Raw genomic sequence first — 9,000 nt, 5'->3', positions numbered from 1 at the left:
TCGATGTAATTCTTTTTGCGGTGTGTTTGTCGAGATCCGATGAATTGTGGGTTTATGATCAAGATTATCTATGAACAATATTTGATTCTTCTCTGAAATCTTTAATGCATGATTTAATATCTTTGCAAGTCTATTCAAATTATCAGTGGTTTGGCCTACTAGATTGATCTTTCTTGTAATGGGAGAAGTGCCTAGCTTTGGGTTCAATCTTGCGGTGTCCTTTCCCAGTGATAGCAGGGGCAGCAAGGCACATATTGTATTGTTGCCATCAAGGATAAAAAGATGGGGTTTACATCATATTGCTTGAGTTTATCCCTCTACATCATGTCATATTGCATAATGTGTTACTCTGTTCTTATGAACTTAATACTCTAGATGCATGCTGGATAGCGGTCGATGTGTGGAGTAATAGTAGTAGATGCAGAATCATTTCGGTCTACGTATCGCGTACATGATTCCTATATACATGATCATGCCTAGATATTCTCATAACTATGCGCTTTTCTATCAATTGCTCGTCAGTAATTTGTTCACCCATCGTAGAATTTGCTATCTTGAGAAAAGCCACTAGTGAAACCTATGGCCCCCGGGTCTATTCTCCATTATATTATTATCCCGTCAACAAGCTATTTCTTTCGTTGTTTATTTTCAATCTTTATTTTCCAATCTATACAACAAAAATATCAAAAATATTTATCTTATTATCTCTATCAGACCTCACTTTCGTAAGTGACCGTGAAGGGACTGACAACCCCTTTATTGCGTTGGTCGCGAGGTTCTTGTTTGTTTGTGTAGGTACGAGGGACTTGCGTGTAGTCTCCTACTGGATTGATACCTTGGTTCTCAAAAACTGAGGGAAATACTTACGCTAATTTACTGCATCACCCTTTCCTTTTCAAGGGAAAACCAACGCATGCTCAAGAGGTAGCATTATGCCGATACTAAACGCAAGGAGGTAGTCTATGAAATCGGAGACAGGGCATATCTTCGTGTGTCACCGCTCCAAGGAGTTAAACGATTTGGAGTCAAAGGAAAGTTAGCACCATGATTTGTAGGACCATATCGAGTTTTGGAACGTATTGGAGAAGTGGCCTACAAGTTGGAGTTACCCGAAGGATTGTTAGGAGTTCATGATGTGTTTCACGTTTCCCAGTTGAAGAAGTGCCATGCGGAGATGGCCGATATACCTCTAAGAGATACAGTGCCCCTGGAAGCAATTCAGTTGGAGAGTGACCTAACCTACGAGGAGAAACCCGTCAAAATTCTCGAGTTTGCCAGCCGAGTTACACGCAACAAGGTTATCAAGTTTCGCAAAGTTCAGTGGAGCCACCATACCGAGGAGGAAGCCACCTGGGAGCGACACGAAGACCTACAGAAAGACCACACACACCTATTTTCTAGCCAACCTGAATCTCAAGGGCGAGATTCATCTTAACGGGGGTAGGTTTGTAACATCCCAATTTTCAATTTGGATGTTATACATATGTCATCATATGCATATCATATTTTCTTTTGCATTTGTTTGTGATCCAAGAAATCTTAAGCAACTCATGGACCAAAGGAGAGAGTTGGAGGTTTCGCTAAAATTTCATATTTGAATTTATTTCAAATTTGAATAAAGGATCAATTTCATTTTAATATTTTTCCCTCCAGTTATTTTCAATAACAAAAATAAATGAGAGAAGATAATATGACTTCTTCAACAAGAGAGAAATTTTGGAGGAGAAATTTTAAAATTAAATTCTATTTTATTTGTATTTTATTTGCTATTTTATTTGAACTAGAAAATTGTGCATTTTTTAAAATTGCATTTTTAGGCCAGAAAAATATTCATCTTGTCCTAAATATTAGGTTTGGATGGTGAAATTTTTTTCTGGTATTTTTAGAAAAAAAACATATTTTATTAGGATTTTTCTTTCGGGCAAAATTTTATTTAATAAAAAATCTCTCCTGGGCGGGCCCAGCCGCGCCGCCGCCTCTCCTTCCCGGTGCCGCCGCTGGACTCCTCCTAGAGTCTGAGCCGGACTTTGCTGCCACCACCTCCCGCTACCACAGCAGCAGCCGCAGCCGCCGCTGCCGTTTGCACCACGCCGCCGCCCGCCGTCTGCCCCGCCGCCACACCGCACCGCCGCATCACCCCGCACCACCGCCACTGCCATGCCGCGAGCCGATGCCGATGCCATTGCCTCACCTTGCCAGAGACCGCCGCTATCGCCGCTGTTTTTTTTTCGGGAACCGGTATAACCGTTGAAACCCAACCCGGTTTTTTTTGTTTTCTCGGTTTATTCCGTTTAGATCGGTTTTTAATTTAGTTCGTTAGTTAACGAACGTTCATCGGTTAGTTTCAGTTAACAAACGAATTCGTTCATTTAGTTCTGTTAGCGGACGTTCGTCCGATGTAATTTTTTTAGTTTTAATTTTCGGTCAGGGACCTATCCGCGAATACTTTTATCACAGATTAGTCCCTAATCTTCAAACCCTCATTACTTTTTGCTCGTTTATCCAAATCCAGTGAAACCAACGCCAAAATCTTCGTCTTGTTCCCCTCTTTTCATATAATCAACTTGAACATGGTTTTGACAATTTAAAATTTGGTTTCAAGCAGATTTGAATTCGAACTTCTTTTGATCGTAGTTTGTGTTTCGTAGCTCTGATTCGATTGTTTCTTTTTGCAAATCGAAGCTCTTCACTTGAACTTTCAGTGTGGATCTTTTATCTTGAGTTTTACCCTTGTATCTTTTGCTTCAGTGCTTATGTATTCTATTGTTTGTTCACGATAGAGTTTCTGGAGTGCGAGGCTTGCTAGCACGAATCTCTAGGGTTTTCAGATCGTCAGCATGGCAAGTAACATTTTGATCATATGCCTTATTACCCAGTTTTTATGCATTACTTCCAATCCTCAAACATTGCATGAGTAGGACTTGTTTAACACGTGGGTTTTGGGAAGTAGTTGATGAGGTAGGAACCTATTGCGTTTTTATTCAAACCCTGGGAGTTACTACGTTATGCTTACACTGCTATGCTATGCTTGTAGACGTGGTTTGGGTTGAGAGAATTCATGAAAGATGTGAGAGTTCTTATTAACTAAGGTTTAACTTAAGGTGGCTACTTTAATACACATCTGGGTGGATTGGTTTGTGGGCACTTGGGGATACCAGTGTTGTCCAAGGAGATCTCGGGGCATCCGTGTGATCATCCAATGGTTCGCCACCCAGGCTCAAAGGGATCATAAGATTATTCATGCTAGAAACTTCCGTGTGCAGCCACATGCCATTATGGGCTCTAGCATAGTTGAGTATGTTGTGGGAATCCTTTCCATGATGGGCTAGCAGATGTAGGGGATTGTAGGTGTACCGGCCTATCTATCAGTTAAGGGGACCTCTTCGGAAAGACTGTGTCTCGGTCATTCATTTCTCAAACACCATGCAGTACGAGAAATACAACGGAGGACATCGAGTCTTGTGGAGAAAAGTGCGCAAACCTCTGCAGAGTGTACAAAGTAATCATGATTAGACGTGTCCCCGATTATGGACATCTTGAGTATCTGGTCCTTGAATTATTATGTTGATCTCAATACTCTACTTAATTAATTTGTTGGGTTGATAATTTTTAATTGGGATTGAGATGGGGTTACCATTCTCAATGTTTTCAACAAATTTTGTAGTTAAATAAAATATATTCCTTTGTTGTAGGGAAAACTGGCTTTATGCAAATGATAACCATAGAGCCTCCACCAACCATATATGCATGTAGTGATAGCTATTATTTGTTCATTGCTCTATAGTGTTATCTTGCCAGCATATTCCATGTGCTGACCTACACATGCTACAATGTATTACATTGCAGGGTTTTTAGACAAAGAGTAAGGTGCGCTAGGTCATTGTCATGCACTCAGTTTTGCCGTGGAGTTGGATGGACTCTACTACCTTCGAAGCTTCAGTTGTTATCGTATTTAGATGGCCTTCAGCCATATTATTGTAATAAGTTCTCTTTTGAGACATTCGATGTAATAAGTGTGTGATTGAAACTCTGTTATAAATCCTCGAGTACTTTGTGTGTCAGCAATAAACGATCTAGGGATGACACTTAAGCACAGAGACTTGACCATTTGAGGTCGGGTCGCTACACTATTCTAGTTGCCTTGTTTAATTTTCTAAAATCAATTACCATTCTATAACCTGTAACAATTCTTTGTGAAATAAGTTCATTCTTATCATTAGGAACAACAGTAATACCTCCTTTCTTAGGGACACAATGAACATGACTTACCCATCTACTATCAGCTATAGGAGAGATTATACGTGCTTCCATAAGTTTTAAGATTTCCATTCTTACCACTGCCTTCATTCTAGATTTAACCGACGTTGGTGATCAACGATGGGTTTAGCATCAGGTTCCATATTAATCTTGTGCTGACATAGAGTGGGACTAATGCCCTTTAAATCATCAAGAGTATATCCAATAGCAGCTCTGTGGTTCCTTATAACTTTCAATAATATTTCTTCTTCATGTTCTGAAAGGTTAGCACTAATAATGACATGATATATCTTCTTTTCATCAAGATAAGCATATTTTAGAGGGTCTGGCAATTGTTTTAATTCAAACACAGGATCACCTTTAGGTGGAGGAGGACCTCCTGGAGTTTCAATAGGCAAATTGTGTTTAAGCAGAGGACGTTGTTCAAAGAAATTTTTATCTATTTCATTTCTTTCATGCATATGTAAATCATTTTCATGGTCTAGCAAATATTGTTCGAAAGGATCAGTAGGTGGCACAACAATAGAAGCAAGACCAATTATTTCATCCTCACTAGGCAATTCTTTTTCATGAAGCATTCTACTAAACTTGGAAAAATTAAACTCATGAGATTCATCACCAAAACTAACACTGACAGTTTGTTTCTCACAATCTATCTTAGCATTAACAATGTTCAAGAAAGTTCTGCCAAAGATAATGGGACAAAAGTCATCTTGTGGGGAACCAAGAATAAGAAAATCGGTAGGGTATTATATTTTCCCACACAAGACTTCAACATCTCTAACATTCCCAAGTGGTGATGGTATCTCTATTAGCAAGTTTAATAGTGGCATCTATTTCTTCTATTTCAGCGGGTGCTATGTCATTCATAATTTCTTGATAAAGGGTAAAGGGGATGACACTTATGCTAGCACCTATGTCACATAAACCATGATAATAGTGATCTCCTATTTTAACTGAGACAACAGGCATGCCAACAACGGGTCTATGTTTATCTACTTTATCAGGTTTAGCAATTCTAGTAGCTTCATTACAGAAGTAAATAACATGCCCATCTATATTTTCTTCAGGAGATCCTTAACCATAGCAACGCTAGGCTCTACTTTGATTTGTTCATAAGATTTAGGTGTTCCAATATAGCTTTTGTTAACCACGATTGAAACTTTAGCATGTTCCTTTATCCTATTAGGGAAACGTGGTTTCTCAAAATAAGTAGTGGGAACAACTAGAAAGTATAGTTTCTTCTTTAGCTAGTACCGGTTCTTTAATTTCTTCTTTAATAGGTGGGTGATATTTAAACCACTTCTCTTTAGGGAGGTGATAAACATGAGTAGTGAATGATTCACAAAAGGAGGCTACTATCTCAGAGTCAAGTCCATATTTACTGCTAAACTTTTCAAAAACATCGGTATTCATAGAAGATTTAACACAATCATACTTTAGCTTAATACCTGACTCTTTACCTTCATCGAGCTCCCAATCTTCAGAGTTGTGCTTAATTCTTTCCAAAAGATCTCCCAATCTTCAAAGTTGTGCTTAATTCTTTCCAAAAGATCCCACCAGAATTCAATAGTCTTCTTTATAAAAGAAAACCAGCACATGAAGTATCGAGCATGGATCGATCATTATGAGAAAGCCGAGCATAAAAATTCTGTATAATAATTTCTCTTAAGAGCTCATGATTGGGGCATGAATATAACATTGACTTAATCCTCCCCGAAGCTAGGGCGATACTTCTCCTTCACGAGGCCAAAAATTATATATGTAATTCCGATCACGGTGGAACTAGCTGCATAGGATAATTTTTTTGGTGGAACTCCAATTTCAATCGATTCCAATTCCAAGATCCAATATCATCGCATAGCCTATACAATGCCAATGCTTTTCCCTTAAAAGATAAAGGGGAAACCTTCTTCATAACTTCATCTCCGGGTAAACCTGCAAGCTTGAATAATCAACAAATTTGTTCTACATATATCAAGTGCATATCAGGATGTTCAGTTCCATCTCCTGCATAAGGATTAGCTAGCAGTTGTTCTATCATACAAGAAGAAATTTCATATTCAATGTTTTCAGTAGGTGTAGTGGGTTGAGGGGTAGCTAATTATGGTTCCATTCGAGATGAAGATACCCCGGACAAACCCCTCAAAGGATTATTTTCCATAGTAACAAGTGTTAGTAAATTTCAGAACACTAGATAAATGTTTCCTTACCAAATTCCACTTACCAAAGGCTCTTCACTCCCCGGCAACGACACCAGAAAATAGCCTTGATGACCCACAAGTATAGGGTATCAATTCTAGCTCTTTTTGATAAGTAAGAGTGTCGAACCCAACGAGGAGTAGAAGGAAATGACAAGTGATTTTCAGCAAGGTAATGTCTGCAAGTGCTGAAATTGTAAGTAACAGAGTAGTTTGATAGCAAGATATTTTGTAACGAGCAAGTGAGGATAATAGTAAAAAAAGTGCAGCAAGGTAGCCCAATCCTTTTGAGGCAAAGGACAGGCCAAAACGGTCTCTTATCATAGGCAAAGTGTTCTTGAGGGTATTCGGGAATTTCATCTAGTCACTTTCATCATGTTGATTCGATTCGTGTTCGCTACTTTGATAATTTGATATGTGGGTGGACCGGTGCTTAGGTGCTGTTCTTACTTGAACAAACCTCCTACTTATAATTAACCCTCCCGCAAGCATCCGCAACTACGAGAAAAGTATTAAGAATAAATTCTAACCATATCATTAAACTTTTGGATCCAATCGGTCCCTTAGGGAATAGCGCATAAAATGGGGTTTAAGCTTCTGCCACTCTCGCAATCCATCATCTAATTGCTACTACACAATGCATTACCTTAGGCCCAGATATGGTAAAGTGTCATGTAGTCGATGTTCACATGACACCACTAAGGGAATCACAACATACATACTATCAAAATATTGAACACATATCAAGTTCACATGATTACTTGCAACATGATTTCTCCCGTGACCTCAAGAACAAAAGTAACTACTCACAAGTGATAAACATGCTCAAGATCATAGGGGTATTAAATAGCATAATGGATCTGAACATATAATCTTCCACCAAATAAACCAGATAGTAATCAACTACAAGATGTAATCAACACTACTAGTGATCACCCACAAGCACCAATCTATAGTTCCGGTAACAAGCTTGAACACAAGAGATGAACTAGGGTTTGAGATGAGATGGCGTTGTTGAAGATGTTGATGGAGATTGCCCTCCCCAAGATGGGAGAGTTGTTGGTGATGATGATGACGATGATTTCCCCCTTCGGGAGGGAAGTTCCCCCGGCGGAATCGCTCCGCCGGAGGGCAAAAGTGCTCCTACCCAAGTTCCGCCTCAAGACGGCGGCGCTCTGTCCTAAAAGTCCTCTCCTTATTATTTTCCAGGTCAAAATGACTTATATACCAGAATATAGGCACCAAAGGTGGTCCTGGGTGAGCAAAACCCACCAGGGTGTGCCTGGGCTCCCTGGCACACCCATGTGGGTTGTGCCCACCTGGTGGACCTCCTCTGGTACTTATTTTCTCCAATATTCATCATATATTCCATAAAAATTCTCCGTGAAGTTTCAGCCTGTTTGGAGTTGTGCAGAATAGGTAGCCTGACGTAGCTTTTCTAGGTCTAGATTTCCACCTACCGGAATTCTCCCTCTTTGTGTGTACCTTGCAAATTATGAGAGAAAAGGCATTAGAATTACTCCAAAAAGCATTATTATGTATAAAAACATCATAAATAACAGTATGAAAACATGATGCAAAATGGACATATCAATTATCGTTGAGAGATTGCACTAGCGAAAGTACGAACCCTAGGCCTCATTTTTAAGCATTGCAATACCATTTGTGCTCACTTTTGTTATTTGCCACCTTGCTATTTTTTATTGTTAGTATTACAAAAATCAATATCTACTATCATTACTACACTTGTATCACCATCTCTTTGCCGAACTAGTGCACCTATACAATTTACCATTGTATTTGGTCTGTTGGGTACACAAGAGACTCTTTGTTATTTGGTTGCAGGGTTGTTTGAGAGAGACCATCTTCATCCTACACCTCCCATGGATTGATAAACCTTAGGTCATCCACTTGAGGAAAAATTGCTACACTACAAAAAAGACACATCTGTGATATTTTAGGCCGAACGGATTTTTTTCTGTCATGCTTATGACACTTCTATGATGATAATTGTGAAAAAACCACGTATCCTCATAGATGTGGTGGGCCCCTACTTCTATGATAAAAAATCATGAAAGAAAAAGGGCTTTTCATCCTGGGCGGGCTGGGGACGCACCTACATGACATTATTTGGGCCGTCCATGACGGAAAAAGTCGTGGTAGAAGCAAGGGCGAGGAAAATTTCGGGGAGTTCTCGATTACGATGGATGGTCGGGGCCAAGCGATGCACGGAGGTTTGTGCGCCTCTCTCGTACATGTACACATGTGTGTGCAATAGTGTGACGCCCCCGATTTGACCGTACACTAATCATGCATGCAAATGTGTACGACCACGATCAGGGACTCACGGGAAGATATCACAACACAACTCTAGACACAAATTGAAATAATACAAGCTTTATATTACAAGCCAGGGCCTCGATGGCTCGAATACATAAGCTCGAATACACAAGAGTCAGCGGAAGCAATAATATCTGAGTACAGACATAAGTTAAACAAGTTTGCCTTAAGAAGGCTAGCACAAAAGTAGCAACGATCGAAA

The sequence above is a fragment of the Triticum dicoccoides genome, chromosome 7A (genome assembly GCF_002162155.2).
Source record: "Triticum dicoccoides isolate Atlit2015 ecotype Zavitan chromosome 7A, WEW_v2.0, whole genome shotgun sequence".
Taxonomy (NCBI): Eukaryota; Viridiplantae; Streptophyta; class Magnoliopsida; order Poales; family Poaceae; genus Triticum; species Triticum dicoccoides.
The sequence above is the reverse complement of the archived record's forward strand: the minus strand, read 5'-3'. Positions refer to the sequence as shown.